Here is a 6,000-nt window from a genome sequence, read left to right on the forward strand (position 1 = left end):
CCAGGATTACGTGCTGAGGGACACAGTTAAGCTTGGGGCAGCCGCCACAAAGGCGCAATGGGGAAGGGTCGCTGCCTAAGACCTTTCTGTCACAGTGCACTGAGGGACTGGGAACTGTTTAGAGCCCCTCAGGCAGTACAGCTTAAAATGAATGTCTGCCAATGATTGTAATATTCATTGTTTGTATTGATACACCTTGTGATTCATGTTGTAAAAGTTGAACCTGATTGTATTTTTGTAATGGTGATTTTGAAATGGTTCACAATGTTTTTGAAGATTTATGAATAAAGTATATTTTTGCAAAAAAAAAATGCATTGGAGTCTACTGAATTCACTTTCAATTTCTTAACTATGTGACTTCTCAGCAACATTGGATCTACAATGCTGCAGTAGTTTGGACCCTGAAAAGGGGTAACATCTTGATCCTGCCCAACAATCACAGCAATAGCAGCAACAACTCCAGCAGCAATAGCAGCAACCTTCTCCATAGCTACATACAGCTCCACAGGGCGGTGGGAATGGAAACAGAGTTGCTTCTTAATGGACACAATGCCCTAGGGTGAGCCCCCTTGAAATGTCCATGAAAAAAGTGCTTCAAAAGGATTGTAGCAGGTTGTCGCAGGAATCTGTAGCCTTTTGAAAACAGGCCTCCACCCAAGGGGAGCAGGTGACATTTATAGGATGCACAACCTGCTACCCACAACTGCATCAACTAATGCTATTTTGTATAGGTCTCCAATGACATCCATTTTGACACAGATGAAGTGAGTCAAACCCAGAGGGCTTTTGGCTTTGCTTCACTCGTAGGATTGCCTGAGGTCCAGGGGGTGATGGACTGCACTCATGTGGCAATCATCTTTGTTAATCAGAAGGGCTTCCATTGGCTTAATGTTCAGCTAGCCTGTCACCACGGCAAGAAGCACATGCAAGTGTGTACCAGGTTTCGAAAAGCTGTCATGATTCTTTCTTCCCTTAGCAGTCTCCTGTACCCCAGGTGTTCTCTCCACCAAACACCATCAGCTGCTAGTTCTTGGAAGACAAGCAATACCTACTCAAGACCTGGCTGATTACCCCTTGAGGAATTCTACTATAGGCCCACAGGAGAGGAAAAACAAGAGCCACATCAGCACCATGGTGACAATAAAACAAGCCATTGTCTTGTTTGAGATAAGAATCCAGAGCATTAACAGATCTGAAGGAGACATCAATATGCCCAACAAGAGTCTCCAGGTTTGTGTGCTCTGCTTTGCACTTTATAACATGGTTCTACATGGCGGACTAAGTTGGCGCAAAAGGAAGGTGAACAGTACAGCATCCTCAGAAGAGGAGGAGGAGCCTGATGTGCTGTTGGTGCCTGCAGCCATACACATGGCTGACAGAAAAACCCAAGATGGACTCATCCAGATGCGCTTCATTTGAAAAATGTGCTTGCAGCCATCTGTGCTTTTCAAAAAGAGCTTTGTGCAAACCCTGCACCCCAAAACACTCCTTCTTCCTACAGCCTCCCAGCCAATCAACACTTTCAAACTCTTTACTCCTCATCAATGTTGTTCATTCAATTCAAGGCACAGAAATTGAGCAGGGTGAATTGGGAATGTAACAAATTAGAGGCCAAGAGGAGTTCACATAACTTCATTCTTTCATTGAAATAAAGAGAGATTCCTCCAATCTCTCCAAGGGTGTGCCTCAATAATATCTTCTTATGTTTTCTATTGTTTGCTTATGGTGCTAATCCTGTGGCTAAGTGAGCTGGAGACAGGCTTTTTTTTCCCCTGCTCTGACTTGAGAAGTTCTTGGTGGAAGGCCTCTGGGTTTTGGAGACCAAGAGGCCTCCACTAAAAACTGCTCCATCTGCATCTGAGCGGGGATAGACTTCATCATCAGGGTGGGAGGCAGAATGTGCCACTCTGTCTGAGAGGACAACAGTAAGGGGTGAGAAGCTAGAGCTCCTTGAGACAAGCATCCACTGCCCTTTCTCCATCTTCCCTCTCAGAGCCCACCTACACTGGTCTGCCAGCGAAGAGAGGGAGAGCACTTTGCTGCATGTTAGTGAGGCATTGAGCCACCATGGTGAGGCTTTGCTTGACCTATGTAAAGTGATAGACAGAATGTGAAGGCCATTGGTGAGGGCCAGTACTGAGGTGGCCTGCTGTGTCTGATTCTCCTTGCAGGTGGCCACTGTTTCCATGGAGGTGCTTATCAGCACAAATGCCTGCGACACCATGGTACTTATGCTAGAGATGGATTCCTCCAATCTCTCCAAGGGTGTGCATTGCCTCTGGAAATGCCAACAAAAGCACACATATTTTGCGTTGCTGCTCCAAAGGTTCCCTTTTTGTGTTAGCTCCCTAGGCTTAGCATCTGTGCCCAGCTAAGCAGGGGTTGGTGTGTCCTGTGGCCTCCCATGGGGTGTCTCCATTGCAGCCCTTTCTCCATCATCTTCTCCCATGTGATGTGCTCCTGATCGTGCACCACCCTGTCCACCTGAGAAAATGGGCCCACTGAGGTGCGTCTATTGGTGCTGGTAGAGGAGACACAGAAGTCACTTGATGGTACATCCTCAGAGCCTCCTCTGATGACGCCTAAGTCTCCTGTCTCATCTCCCCTGTCTGAACTGTGATTCACCTGTGGTAGATTAAAGACATGAATTGTGCTGAAGTAGGTGAAGTAAGGTACAAACGTCATAATGCAGATTGTGATGTTTCATGTATTGGTGGCATCAATTCAACACGAATGAAAGTTAAGCTTCAAGTGGTAGTGCTTCATTTAATTTTGCCACCAGGTTTCTGCACTCCCCACCCTGCCCCACCACTCCCCTCCCCCGCCTTCCTCTCCATCTCAAAGGTGTCCTCCTCCATCATGATCAAGGTGGAACTGGTTGCAGGTCTACCTTGGTTCTCTGCCGCTCCATGGAGTTATGGTCTCTCTTTCCCTGCAAAAAAGCAGAGGGTTAGGGATGTGAGCAATGAAATGCTTACTGAGGATGGAAGGAGAATGGCTTAAGAGGGTGACTGTGAGGAATGTGTGTGAGGGGGCAATAGAATGAGAGTGAATGTATGTTGGCTATTGAGATGGGGATTTGAAGGGAAGGCCGGAGAGGAAGGATTCTGGTTGACAAGCAAGGTGTGCCAGTCAGAAGATTGATGTGCAGGAGAATGCTAAGGAGGTAAAGAGTACAATGGCTGCCAGGTGAGCCACCATTAAACCATTCTCAACACTGAATCAAAGTCCTGGAGCTCCACACTCCTGCTGCTCACTGCCTGCCCATCCAGCAAAGCCTCCTTGGTCAGGCTGGCTGGCTTCCTCTTCCCATCCCTGATTCATCCATCATGACTTCATATGACATCTGAGAACTGTAGGGACAGCCTTCCTGAATTTTGCTTCTAGCTTGCAGCAGTTTCTTCCTTTCCATTGGTATATACAATACTTCACTCACTGCTGCCTTTGTGAATCCTGCCTGGGTCCCTTTAAACAGAGATCACCCATTGGATGTTTGGGTAGATCATCCCGCCCACACTCTCTAATTGGTCGGGCAATCTGAAGGTGGGATGATAATGCTGTGACTCAGCGAAAGAGCCTAGGCAAAGACCAGCAATTAGTCAAATGGATTCCTGACCCATAAATGGGCCCGCCATTTCAACAAGGACTGAATCCAGAAAATTCCACCCACTGGGCAGAATCATCCCAGATTTGCACTAAGTACGGCAGCGGGCAGGTAAAATGAAATTTCCCTGCAGGTTGTAATGGTGGGTTTTCACATCATATCGTCCCAAACCTGCCTCATTACTTATCCTGGGAAACATGCCATTTCCATGGCAGGTGGGCTCTCTTTCGTCTGCCAAGCCATCATCTCACCGCTTCATCACGACATTATTTAAAGTCCAGTCGCACGCACACATCTCAGTGCTTCCAAACCACGACTACTGCAGGGAAGATGTCCATGAGAGGCAAAAGAACTGCAGCCCCCAGTTTTAGTGAGGCATCACTGGAATGCCATTTAGACACCGTGGAGGCCTGCTGTGATGCCCTCTACCCCCACTCTGGCCACTTGATGGGCAGCGGCATCACTAATCCAGCATGACAGGCGATGGCAGTGGTGGTCGGTGTCAATGCTGCACGGAGGAGGTTGGTCATCCAATGTAGATAGGGGATGAATGATCTCATCCGTGCAGCCAGGGTATGACAACCATCTCATCACTCTAATCTCACACACTCAAGCCCAATACACATTCACTGGCATCTCGCTCACTGCCAGCTCAAGGGACATCAACACTTACTCTCTCACACACACCCTTGCATCTCCATCTGGCTACATCTCCTCTGGAGACTGCTTCCTCAACCCTCAACATATCGAGGCCACTTGCACAAATCAACATGTGCCCCAACACACACACCCTCCTTCCCCAATAGAGCCATCTTCCTGCAGCCTTTTCCCTTGCCTGAGGCCACCTCCCCTTTGCCCAATAAAGACCTTGCCCTGCAGCCATTGAAAAGCCACCCACATATGGCTGACCTGGTAGATAGAGACCTGCCCATGAGCCCCCACTAAAAGTGATGTGATGCTGTCTATGAAGCCTGGCGCTGAGCTACGCCCCCCTACCCAACCCGACCTCCCCACAACCGCAGGCCTGGCCCGTGACCCGCCCAACCAGTATAGACCACACCCAGCAACCCCCCATCCCCCACTCCAGGGGGCATAACACCCAACCACCAGACCCAACCCACCCCCCTGACCCAACCCAAGCGATCTCCGCCACTGCAGACCCAACACCACTCCTACCCAACCCAAACCCCCGCCACCAAGGGCTGGCACCCTCCACCCCTCCACCGAGGTCCGACCCGCCCCCGACCCAACCCAACCGCCCCTGAAAAAGCCCAACATCTCCTGAACCAACCTGTTACCCCCATGACCTCTGACCCCACTCCACCCTGACCCTGAGGTCTGTCCCCTCCAGTCCCCTCGAGGTCAGACACCCCTACTACCCCACCCCCCGAGGTCCGTCCCCTCCACCATGCCTTCTGATGACCGCCCCCTCCTCTGCAGCCCCCCCCCCACAATGAACTGACACCCCCACCCATCCCACACACCACCGAGGTCTGACTCACCCCCCCTCACCTCCATCCTGAGGTCTGACACCCCCATCAAGGTCTGATTTCCATACACCCCCACCCCCCCACCGAGGTCCAACTTCCCCAAACCTCCGAGGTCTGATACCCCCAACCTCGACCTCCAATCCCCCCACAGCAAATCTTATCCACCTACCTTCTCTCTGGCCTGTCAACTTCAATGGGACCTTTAGCTTACCTGGTGCGGCATAAAAAAAGGGGGCTCCTCCTTCTTCAGTCAGACTCTGCTGGACTGTGATGCTGGGCCTCGAGCACAGCTGTCGTGCCTGGATCTTTCCCGCCTGAGTCGGAATGTCAGACAAAACAGGCACAAAAGAACTTTAGTGTGAGTAGTTGAGCACGGAGTGGCAATCCAATGCTGATTGCCACTCTGGGGAAGTTACGGCCCAAGCTTGCCTAGCTTCCCTTTAATTGCATCCTTGCTATTCACTTTAACCATTTCCTGCAGGAGCAACTCCCATATTCTCACCACTCTTTCAGTAAAGAAGTTACTTCTGAATTCCTATTGGTTTTTGTGGTGACTAGCCTAAGTTGATGATCTGTAGTTAGGCTCTTTCCCACAAGAGGAAACAATCTCTCTGAACCCACTCTATTGAAACCTTTCATAATTTTAAAAATCTCAAGGACACCCCTCAGCCTTCCTTTTTCAAGTGAAAAGAGATCCAGCCTGTTTGTTCTTTCTTGATATGCATACTCATGTATTTCTGGTATCATCCTTATAAGTCTCCTCAGCATCCTCTCCAGTGGCACTATATCCTTTCCATAATATGGCAATCAGAACTGCATACAGTGGTCCAAGTGTGGTCCAACCAAGGTTCAATACCGGTTTAGCGTAGCTACCCTAGCTAATGTACCGCTTTTTAATTTGGACCC

This window comes from Carcharodon carcharias, chromosome 2 (genome assembly GCF_017639515.1).
Source record: "Carcharodon carcharias isolate sCarCar2 chromosome 2, sCarCar2.pri, whole genome shotgun sequence".
Lineage (NCBI taxonomy): Eukaryota > Metazoa > Chordata > Chondrichthyes > Lamniformes > Lamnidae > Carcharodon > Carcharodon carcharias.